Source organism: Dendrobates tinctorius, unplaced genomic scaffold (genome assembly GCF_039654945.1).
Source record: "Dendrobates tinctorius isolate UK_male_01 unplaced genomic scaffold, ASM3965494v1 ptg000278l, whole genome shotgun sequence".
Taxonomy (NCBI): Eukaryota; Metazoa; Chordata; class Amphibia; order Anura; family Dendrobatidae; genus Dendrobates; species Dendrobates tinctorius.
In genome coordinates this window covers 3,575,902-3,588,441 of record NW_027361945.1, presented here as the reverse complement: position 1 = coordinate 3,588,441, position 12,540 = coordinate 3,575,902, and positions in this window count along the sequence as shown.

The following is a 12,540-nucleotide window of genomic DNA, read 5'->3' as shown; positions in this document are numbered from 1 at the left end:
TCATTATTCAATAGAGCCCAATAGCAAAAACCAGCGTTTTGAATGAAGAATCACATTTCTTGGTAGAATCATGCAGGATTGAAATTTTTGATGTTTTTTTGCTCCTCTCAACAGCCCAAACAAGTTTCTAAAAGGATGAGTTTGCAACTACTTTACTTTTGGAGAAAATTCAAAACATTCATTATTCAATAGAGCCCAATAGCAAAAACCAGCGTTTTGAATGAAGAATCACATTTCTTGGTAGAATCATGCAGGATTGAAATTTTTGATGGTTTTTTACTCCTCTCAACAGCCCAAACAAGTTTCTAAAAGGATGAGTTTGCAACTACTTTACTTTTGGAGAAAATTCAAAACATTCATTATTCAATAGGGCCCAAACTATCAAAAACCAGCGGTTTCAATGAACACATTTCTTGGTAGAATCATGCAGGACTGAAATTTTTGATGTTTTTCTACTCATCTCATGAGCCCAAACAAGTCTCTAAAAGCATGAGTTTGCAACTACTTTACTTTTGGAGAAAATTAAAAACATTCACTATTCAATAGAGCCCAATAGCAAAAATCAGGTTTTGAATGAAGAATCACATTTTTTCGAAAAATCATGCAGGATTGAAATTTTTGATGGTTTTTTACTCCTCTCAACAGCCCAAACAAGTTTCTAAAAGGATGAGTTTGCAACTACTTTACTTTTGGAGAAAATTCAAAACATTCATTATTCAATAGGGCCCAAACTATCAAAAACCAGCGGTTTGAATGAACACACATTTCTTGGTAGAATCATGCAGGACTGAAATTTTTGATGTTTTTCTACTCCTCTCATGAGCCCAAACAAGTTTCTAAAAGCATGAGTTTGCAACTACTTTACTTTTGGAGAAAATTCAAAACATTCACTATTCAATAGAGCCCAATAGCAAAAATCAGGTTTTGAATGAAGAATCACATTTCTTGGTAAAATCATGCAGGATTGAAATTTTTGATGGTTTTTTACTCCTCTCAACAGCCCAAACAAGTTTCTAAAAGGATGAGTTTGCAACTACTTTACTTTTGGAGAAAATTCAAAACATTCATTATTCAATAGGGCCCAAACTATCAAAAACCAGCGGTTTCAATGAACACACATTTCTTGGTAGAATCATGCAGGATTGAAATTTTTGATGGTTTTTTACTCCTCTCAACAGCCCAAACAAGTTTCTAAAAGGATGAGTTTGCAACTACTTTACTTTTGGAGAAAATTCAAAACATTCATTATTCAATAGAGCCCAATAGCAAAAACCAGCGTTTTGAATGAAGAATCACATTTCTTGGTAGAATCATGCAGGATTGAAATTTTTGATGTTTTTTTGCTCCTCTCAACAGCCCAAACAAGTTTCTAAAAGGATGAGTTTGCAACTACTTTACTTTTGGAGAAAATTCAAAACATTCATTATTCAATAGAGCCCAATAGCAAAAACCAGCGTTTTGAATGAAGAATCACATTTCTTGGTAGAATCATGCAGGATTGAAATTTTTGATGGTTTTTTACTCCTCTCAACAGCCCAAACAAGTTTCTAAAAGGATGAGTTTGCAACTACTTTACTTTTGGAGAAAATTCAAAACATTCATTATTCAATAGGGCCCAAACTATCAAAAACCAGCGGTTTCAATGAACACATTTCTTGGTAGAATCATGCAGGACTGAAATTTTTGATGTTTTTCTACTCATCTCATGAGCCCAAACAAGTCTCTAAAAGCATGAGTTTGCAACTACTTTACTTTTGGAGAAAATTAAAAACATTCACTATTCAATAGAGCCCAATAGCAAAAATCAGGTTTTGAATGAAGAATCACATTTTTTCGAAAAATCATGCAGGATTGAAATTTTTGATGGTTTTTTACTCCTCTCAACAGCCCAAACAAGTTTCTAAAAGGATGAGTTTGCAACTACTTTACTTTTGGAGAAAATTCAAAACATTCATTATTCAATAGGGCCCAAACTATCAAAAACCAGCGGTTTCAATGAACACACATTTCTTGGTAGAATCATGCAGGACTGAAATTTTTGATGTTTTTCTACTCCTCTCATGAGCCCAAACAAGTCTCTAAAAGCATGAGTTTGCAACTACTTTACTTTTGGAGAAAATTCAAAACATTCATTATTCAATAGAGCCCAATAGCAAAAACCAGCGTTTTGAATGAAGAATCACATTTCTTGGTAGAATCATGCAGGATTGAAATTTTTGATGGTTTTTTACTCCTCTCAACAGCCCAAACAAGTTTCTAAAAGGATGAGTTTGCAACTACTTTACTTTTGGAGAAAATTCAAAACATTCATTATTCAATAGGGCCCAAACTATCAAAAACCAGCGGTTTCAATGAACACATTTCTTGGTAGAATCATGCAGGACTGAAATTTTTGATGTTTTTCTACTCATCTCATGAGCCCAAACAAGTCTCTAAAAGCATGAGTTTGCAACTACTTTACTTTTGGAGAAAATTCAAAACATTCACTATTCAATAGAGCCCAATAGCAAAAATCAGGTTTTGAATGAAGAATCACATTTTTTCGTAAAATCATGCAGGATTGAAATTTTTGATGGTTTTTTACTCCTCTCAACAGCCCAAACAAGTTTCTAAAAGGATGAGTTTGCAACTACTTTACTTTTGGAGAAAATTCAAAACATTCATTATTCAATAGGGCCCAAACTATCAAAAACCAGCGGTTTCAATGAACACACATTTCTTGGTAGAATCATGCAGGACTGAAATTTTTGATGTTTTTCTACTCCTCTCATGAGCCCAAACAAGTCTCTAAAAGCATGAGTTTGCAACTACTTTACTTTTGGAGAAAATTCAAAACATTCATTATTCAATAGAGCCCAATAGCAAAAACCAGCGTTTTGAATGAAGAATCACATTTCTTGGTAGAATCATGCAGGATTGAAATTTTTGATGGTTTTTTACTCCTCTCAACAGCCCAAACAAGTTTCTAAAAGGATGAGTTTGCAACTACTTTACTTTTGGAGAAAATTCAAAACATTCATTATTCAATAGGGCCCAAACTATCAAAAACCAGCGGTTTCAATGAACACACATTTCTTGGTAGAATCATGCAGAACTGAAATTTTTGATGTTTTTCTACTCATCTCATGAGCCCAAACAAGTCTCTAAAAGCATGAGTTTGCAACTACTTTACTTTTGGAGAAAATTAAAAACATTCACTATTCAATAGAGCCCAATAGCAAAAATCAGGTTTTGAATGAAGAATCACATTTTTTCGAAAAATCATGCAGGATTGAAATTTTTGATGGTTTTTTACTCCTCTCAACAGCCCAAACAAGTTTCTAAAAGGATGAGTTTGCAACTACTTTACTTTTGGAGAAAATTCAAAACATTCATTATTCAATAGGGCCCAAACTATCAAAAACCAGCGGTTTCAATGAACACACATTTCTTGGTAGAATCATGCAGGACTGAAATTTTTGATGTTTTTCTACTCTCATGAGCCCAAACAAGTCTCTAAAAGCATGAGTTTGCAACTACTTTACTTTTGGAGAAAATTCAAAACATTCATTATTCAATAGAGCCCAATAGCAAAAACCAGCGTTTTGAATGAAGAATCACATTTCTTGGTAGAATCATGCAGGATTGAAATTTTTGATGGTTTTTTACTCCTCTCAACAGCCCAAACAAGTTTCTAAAAGGATGAGTTTGCAACTACTTTACTTTTGGAGAAAATTCAAAACATTCATTATTCAATAGGGCCCAAACTATCAAAAACCAGCGGTTTCAATGAACACATTTCTTGGTAGAATCATGCAGGACTGAAATTTTTGATGTTTTTCTACTCCTCTCATGAGCCCAAACAAGTCTCTAAAAGCATGAGTTTGCAACTACTTTACTTTTGGAGAAAATTCAAAACATTCACTATTCAATAGAGCCCAATAGCAAAAACCAGCGTTTTGAATGAAGAATCACATTTCTTGGTAGAATCATGCAGGATTGAAATTTTTGATGGTTTTTTACTCCTCTCAACAGCCCAAACAAGTTTCTAAAAGGATGAGTTTGCAACTACTTTACTTTTGGAGAAAATTCAAAACATTCATTATTCAATAGGGCCCAAACTATCAAAAACCAGCGGTTTGAATGAACACACATTTCTTGGTAGAATCATGCAGGACTGAAATTTTTGATGTTTTTCTACTCCTCTCATGAGCCCAAACAAGTCTCTAAAAGCATGAGTTTGCAACTACTTTACTTTTGGAGAAAATTCAAAACATTCATTATTCAATAGAGCCCAATAGCAAAAACCAGCGTTTTGAATGAAGAATCACATTTCTTGGTAGAATCATGCAGGATTGAAATTTTTGATGGTTTTTTACTCCTCTCAACAGCCCAAACAAGTTTCTAAAAGGATGAGTTTGCAACTACTTTACTTTTGGAGAAAATTCAAAACATTCATTATTCAATAGGGCCCAAACTATCAAAAACCAGCGGTTTGAATGAACACACATTTCTTGGTAGAATCATGCAGGACTGAAATTTTTGATGTTTTTCTACTCCTCTCATGAGCCCAAACAAGTCTCTAAAAGCATGAGTTTGCAACTACTTTACTTTTGGAGAAAATTCAAAACATTCATTATTCAATAGAGCCCAATAGCAAAAACCAGCGTTTTGAATGAAGAATCACATTTCTTGGTAGAATCATGCAGGATTGAAATTTTTGATGGTTTTTTACTCCTCTCAACAGCCCAAACAAGTTTCTAAAAGGATGAGTTTGCAACTACTTTACTTTTGGAGAAAATTCAAAACATTCATTATTCAATAGGGCCCAAACGATCAAAAACCAGCGGTTTCAATGAACACACATTTCTTGGTAGAATCATGCAGGACTGAAATTTTTGATGTTTTTCTACTCCTCTCATGAGCCCAAACAAGTCTCTAAAAGCATGAGTTTGCAACTACTTTACTTTTGGAGAAAATTCAAAACATTCATTATTCAATAGAGCCCAATAGCAAAAACCAGCGTTTTGAATGAAGAATCACATTTCTTGGTAGAATCATGCAGGATTGAAATTTTTGATGGTTTTTTACTCCTCTCAACAGCCCAAACAAGTTTCTAAAAGGATGAGTTTGCAACTACTTTACTTTTGGAGAAAATTCAAAACATTCATTATTCAATAGGGCCCAAACTATCAAAAACCAGCGGTTTCAATGAACACACATTTCTTGGTAGAATCATGCAGAACTGAAATTTTTGATGTTTTTCTACTCCTCTTATGAGCCCAAACAAGTCTCTAAAAGCATGAGTTTGCAACTACTTTACTTTTGGAGAAAATTCAAAACATTCATTATTCAATAGAGCCCAATAGCAAAAACCAGCGTTTTGAATGAAGAATCACATTTCTTGGTAGAATCATGCAGGATTGAAATTTTTGATGGTTTTTTACTCCTCTCAACAGCCCAAACAAGTTTCTAAAAGGATGAGTTTGCAACTACTTTACTTTTGGAGAAAATTCAAAACATTCATTATTCAATAGGGCCCAAACTATCAAAAACCAGCGGTTTGAATGAACACACATTTCTTGGTAGAATCATGCAGGACTGAAATTTTTGATGTTTTTCTACTCCTCTCATGAGCCCAAACAAGTCTCTAAAAGCATGAGTTTGCAACTACTTTACTTTTGGAGAAAATTCAAAACATTCACTATTCAATAGAGCCCAATAGCAAAAATCAGGTTTTGAATGAAGAATCACATTTCTTGGTAAAATCATGCAGGATTGAAATTTTTGATGGTTTTTTACTCCTCTCAACAGCCCAAACAAGTTTCTAAAAGGATGAGTTTGCAACTACTTTACTTTTGGAGAAAATTCAAAACATTCATTATTCAATAGGGCCCAAACTATCAAAAACCAGCGGTTTCAATGAACACACATTTCTTGGTAGAATCATGCAGGATTGAAATTTTTGATGGTTTTTTACTCCTCTCAACAGCCCAAACAAGTTTCTAAAAGGATGAGTTTGCAACTACTTTACTTTTGGAGAAAATTCAAAACATTCATTATTCAATAGAGCCCAATAGCAAAAACCAGCGTTTTGAATGAAGAATCACATTTCTTGGTAGAATCATGCAGGATTGAAATTTTTGATGGTTTTTTACTCCTCTCAACAGCCCAAACAAGTTTCTAAAAGGATGAGTTTGCAACTACTTTACTTTTGGAGAAAATTCAAAACATTAATTATTCAATAGGGCCCAAACTATCAAAAACCAGCGTTTTCAATGAACACATTTCTTGGTAGAATCATGCAGGACTGAAATTTTTGATGTTTTTCTACTCATCTCATGAGCCCAAACAAGTCTCTAAAAGCATGAGTTTGCAACTACTTTACTTTTGGAGAAAATTAAAAACATTCACTATTCAATAGAGCCCAATAGCAAAAATCAGGTTTTGAATGAAGAATCACATTTTTTCGAAAAATCATGCAGGATTGAAATTTTTGATGGTTTTTTACTCCTCTCAACAGCCCAAACAAGTTTCTAAAAGGATGAGTTTGCAACTACTTTACTTTTGGAGAAAATTCAAAACATTCATTATTCAATAGGGCCCAAACTATCAAAAACCAGCGGTTTCAATGAACACACATTTCTTGGTAGAATCATGCAGGACTGAAATTTTTGATGTTTTTCTACTCCTCTCATGAGCCCACACAAGTCTCTAAAAGCATGAGTTTGCAACTACTTTACTTTTGGAGAAAATTCAAAACATTCATTATTCAATAGAGCCCAATAGCAAAAACCAGCGTTTTGAATGAAGAATCACATTTCTTGGTAGAATCATGCAGGATTGAAATTTATGATGGTTTTTTACTCCTCTCAACAGCCCAAACAAGTTTCTAAAAGGATGAGTTTGCAACTACTTTACTTTTGGAGAAAATTCAAAACATTCATTATTCAATAGGGCCCAAACTATCAAAAACCAGCGGTTTCAATGAACACACATTTCTTGGTAGAATCATGCAGGACTGAAATTTTTGATGTTTTTCTACTCCTCTCATGAGCCCAAACAAGTCTCTAAAAGCATGAGTTTGCAACTACTTTACTTTTGGAGAAAATTCAAAACATTCATTATTCAATAGAGCCCAATAGCAAAAACCAGCGTTTTGAATGAAGAATCACATTTCTTGGTAGAATCATGCAGGATTGAAATTTTTGATGGTTTTTTACTCCTCTCAACAGCCCAAACAAGTTTCTAAAAGGATGAGTTTGCAACTACTTTACTTTTGGAGAAAATTCAAAACATTCATTATTCAATAGGGCCCAAACTATCAAAAACCAGCGGTTTGAATGAACACACATTTCTTGGTAGAATCATGCAGGACTGAAATTTTTGATGTTTTTCTACTCCTCTCATGAGCCCAAACAAGTCTCTAAAAGCATGAGTTTGCAACTACTTTACTTTTGGAGAAAATTCAAAACATTCACTATTCAATAGAGCCCAATAGCAAAAATCAGGTTTTGAATGAAGAATCACATTTCTTGGTAAAATCATGCAGGATTGAAATTTTTGATGGTTTTTTACTCCTCTCAACAGCCCAAACAAGTTTCTAAAAGGATGAGTTTGCAACTACTTTACTTTTGGAGAAAATTCAAAACATTCATTATTCAATAGGGCCCAAACTATCAAAAACCAGCGGTTTCAATGAACACACATTTCTTGGTAGAATCATGCAGGATTGAAATTTTTGATGGTTTTTTACTCCTCTCAACAGCCCAAACAAGTTTCTAAAAGGATGAGTTTGCAACTACTTTACTTTTGGAGAAAATTCAAAACATTCATTATTCAATAGAGCCCAATAGCAAAAACCAGCGTTTTGAATGAAGAATCACATTTCTTGGTAGAATCATGCAGGATTGAAATTTTTGATGGTTTTTTACTCCTCTCAACAGCCCAAACAAGTTTCTAAAAGGATGAGTTTGCAACTACTTTACTTTTGGAGAAAATTCAAAACATTCATTATTCAATAGAGCCCAATAGCAAAAACCAGCGTTTTGAATGAAGAATCACATTTCTTGGTAGAATCATGCAGGATTGAAATTTTTGATGGTTTTTTACTCCTCTCAACAGCCCAAACAAGTTTCTAAAAGGATGAGTTTGCAACTACTTTACTTTTGGAGAAAATTCAAAACATTCATTATTCAATAGGGCCCAAACTATCAAAAACCAGCGGTTTCAATGAACACACATTTCTTGGTAGAATCATGCAGGACTGAAATTTTTGATGTTTTTCTACTCCTCTCATGAGCCCAAACAAGTCTCTAAAAGCATGAGTTTGCAACTACTTTACTTTTGGAGAAAATTCAAAACATTCATTATTCAATAGAGCCCAATAGCAAAAACCAGCGTTTTGAATGAAGAATCACATTTCTTGGTAGAATCATGCAGGATTGAAATTTTTGATGGTTTTTTACTCCTCTCAACAGCCCAAACAAGTTTCTAAAAGGATGAGTTTGCAACTACTTTACTTTTGGAGAAAATTCAAAACATTCATTATTCAATAGGGCCCAAACTATCAAAAACCAGCGGTTTCAATGAACACACATTTCTTGGTAGAATCATGCAGGACTGAAATTTTTGATGTTTTTCTACTCCTCTCATGAGCCCACACAAGTCTCTAAAAGCATGAGTTTGCAACTACTTTACTTTTGGAGAAAATTCAAAACATTCATTATTCAATAGAGCCCAATAGCAAAAACCAGCGTTTTGAATGAAGAATCACATTTCTTGGTAGAATCATGCAGGATTGAAATTTTTGATGGTTTTTTACTCCTCTCAACAGCCCAAACAAGTTTCTAAAAGGATGAGTTTGCAACTACTTTACTTTTGGAGAAAATTCAAAACATTCATTATTCAATAGGGCCCAAACTATCAAAAACCAGCGGTTTCAATGAACACACATTTCTTGGTAGAATCATGCAGGACTGAAATTTTTGATGTTTTTCTACTCCTCTCATGAGCCCAAACAAGTCTCTAAAAGCATGAGTTTGCAACTACTTTACTTTTGGAGAAAATTCAAAACATTCATTATTCAATAGAGCCCAATAGCAAAAACCAGCGTTTTGAATGAAGAATCACATTTCTTGGTAGAATCATGCAGGATTGAAATTTTTGATGGTTTTTTACTCCTCTCAACAGCCCAAACAAGTTTCTAAAAGGATGAGTTTGCAACTACTTTACTTTTGGAGAAAATTCAAAACATTCATTATTCAATAGGGCCCAAACTATCAAAAACCAGCGGTTTCAATGAACACACATTTCTTGGTAGAATCATGCAGGACTGAAATTTTTGATGTTTTTCTACTCCTCTCATGAGCCCAAACAAGTCTCTAAAAGCATGAGTTTGCAACTACTTTACTTTTGGAGAAAATTCAAAACATTCATTATTCAATAGAGCCCAATAGCAAAAACCAGCGTTTTGAATGAAGAATCACATTTCTTGGTAGAATCATGCAGGATTGAAATTTTTGATGGTTTTTTACTCCTCTCAACAGCCCAAACAAGTTTCTAAAAGGATGAGTTTGCAACTACTTTACTTTTGGAGAAAATTCAAAACATTCATTATTCAATAGGGCCCAAACTATCAAAAACCAGCGGTTTCAATGAACACACATTTCTTGGTAGAATCATGCAGGACTGAAATTTTTGATGTTTTTCTACTCCTCTCATGAGCCCAAACAAGTCTCTAAAAGCATGAGTTTGCAACTACTTTACTTTTGGAGAAAATTCAAAACATTCATTATTCAATAGAGCCCAATAGCAAAAACCAGCGTTTTGAATGAAGAATCACATTTCTTGGTAGAATCATGCAGGATTGAAATTTTTGATGGTTTTTTACTCCTCTCAACAGCCCAAACAAGTTTCTAAAAGGATGAGTTTGCAACTACTTTACTTTTGGAGAAAATTCAAAACATTCATTATTCAATAGGGCCCAAACTATCAAAAACCAGCGGTTTCAATGAACACACATTTCTTGGTAGAATCATGCAGAACTGAAATTTTTGATGTTTTTCTACTCATCTCATGAGCCCAAACAAGTCTCTAAAAGCATGAGTTTGCAACTACTTTACTTTTGGAGAAAATTAAAAACATTCACTATTCAATAGAGCCCAATAGCAAAAATCAGGTTTTGAATGAAGAATCACATTTTTTCGAAAAATCATGCAGGATTGAAATTTTTGATGGTTTTTTACTCCTCTCAACAGCCCAAACAAGTTTCTAAAAGGATGAGTTTGCAACTACTTTACTTTTGGAGAAAATTCAAAACATTCATTATTCAATAGGGCCCAAACTATCAAAAACCAGCGGTTTCAATGAACACACATTTCTTGGTAGAATCATGCAGGACTGAAATTTTTGATGTTTTTCTACTCTCATGAGCCCAAACAAGTCTCTAAAAGCATGAGTTTGCAACTACTTTACTTTTGGAGAAAATTCAAAACATTCATTATTCAATAGAGCCCAATAGCAAAAACCAGCGTTTTGAATGAAGAATCACATTTCTTGGTAGAATCATGCAGGATTGAAATTTTTGATGGTTTTTTACTCCTCTCAACAGCCCAAACAAGTTTCTAAAAGGATGAGTTTGCAACTACTTTACTTTTGGAGAAAATTCAAAACATTCATTATTCAATAGGGCCCAAACTATCAAAAACCAGCGGTTTCAATGAACACATTTCTTGGTAGAATCATGCAGGACTGAAATTTTTGATGTTTTTCTACTCCTCTCATGAGCCCAAACAAGTCTCTAAAAGCATGAGTTTGCAACTACTTTACTTTTGGAGAAAATTCAAAACATTCACTATTCAATAGAGCCCAATAGCAAAAACCAGCGTTTTGAATGAAGAATCACATTTCTTGGTAGAATCATGCAGGATTGAAATTTTTGATGGTTTTTTACTCCTCTCAACAGCCCAAACAAGTTTCTAAAAGGATGAGTTTGCAACTACTTTACTTTTGGAGAAAATTCAAAACATTCATTATTCAATAGGGCCCAAACTATCAAAAACCAGCGGTTTGAATGAACACACATTTCTTGGTAGAATCATGCAGGACTGAAATTTTTGATGTTTTTCTACTCCTCTCATGAGCCCAAACAAGTCTCTAAAAGCATGAGTTTGCAACTACTTTACTTTTGGAGAAAATTCAAAACATTCATTATTCAATAGAGCCCAATAGCAAAAACCAGCGTTTTGAATGAAGAATCACATTTCTTGGTAGAATCATGCAGGATTGAAATTTTTGATGGTTTTTTACTCCTCTCAACAGCCCAAACAAGTTTCTAAAAGGATGAGTTTGCAACTACTTTACTTTTGGAGAAAATTCAAAACATTCATTATTCAATAGGGCCCAAACTATCAAAAACCAGCGGTTTGAATGAACACACATTTCTTGGTAGAATCATGCAGGACTGAAATTTTTGATGTTTTTCTACTCCTCTCATGAGCCCAAACAAGTCTCTAAAAGCATGAGTTTGCAACTACTTTACTTTTGGAGAAAATTCAAAACATTCATTATTCAATAGAGCCCAATAGCAAAAACCAGCGTTTTGAATGAAGAATCACATTTCTTGGTAGAATCATGCAGGATTGAAATTTTTGATGGTTTTTTACTCCTCTCAACAGCCCAAACAAGTTTCTAAAAGGATGAGTTTGCAACTACTTTACTTTTGGAGAAAATTCAAAACATTCATTATTCAATAGGGCCCAAACGATCAAAAACCAGCGGTTTCAATGAACACACATTTCTTGGTAGAATCATGCAGGACTGAAATTTTTGATGTTTTTCTACTCCTCTCATGAGCCCAAACAAGTCTCTAAAAGCATGAGTTTGCAACTACTTTACTTTTGGAGAAAATTCAAAACATTCATTATTCAATAGAGCCCAATAGCAAAAACCAGCGTTTTGAATGAAGAATCACATTTCTTGGTAGAATCATGCAGGATTGAAATTTTTGATGGTTTTTTACTCCTCTCAACAGCCCAAACAAGTTTCTAAAAGGATGAGTTTGCAACTACTTTACTTTTGGAGAAAATTCAAAACATTCATTATTCAATAGGGCCCAAACTATCAAAAACCAGCGGTTTCAATGAACACACATTTCTTGGTAGAATCATGCAGAACTGAAATTTTTGATGTTTTTCTACTCCTCTTATGAGCCCAAACAAGTCTCTAAAAGCATGAGTTTGCAACTACTTTACTTTTGGAGAAAATTCAAAACATTCATTATTCAATAGAGCCCAATAGCAAAAACCAGCGTTTTGAATGAAGAATCACATTTCTTGGTAGAATCATGCAGGATTGAAATTTTTGATGGTTTTTTACTCCTCTCAACAGCCCAAACAAGTTTCTAAAAGGATGAGTTTGCAACTACTTTACTTTTGGAGAAAATTCAAAACATTCATTATTCAATAGGGCCCAAACTATCAAAAACCAGCGGTTTGAATGAACACACATTTCTTGGTAGAATCATGCAGGACTGAAATTTTTGATGTTTTTCTACTCCTC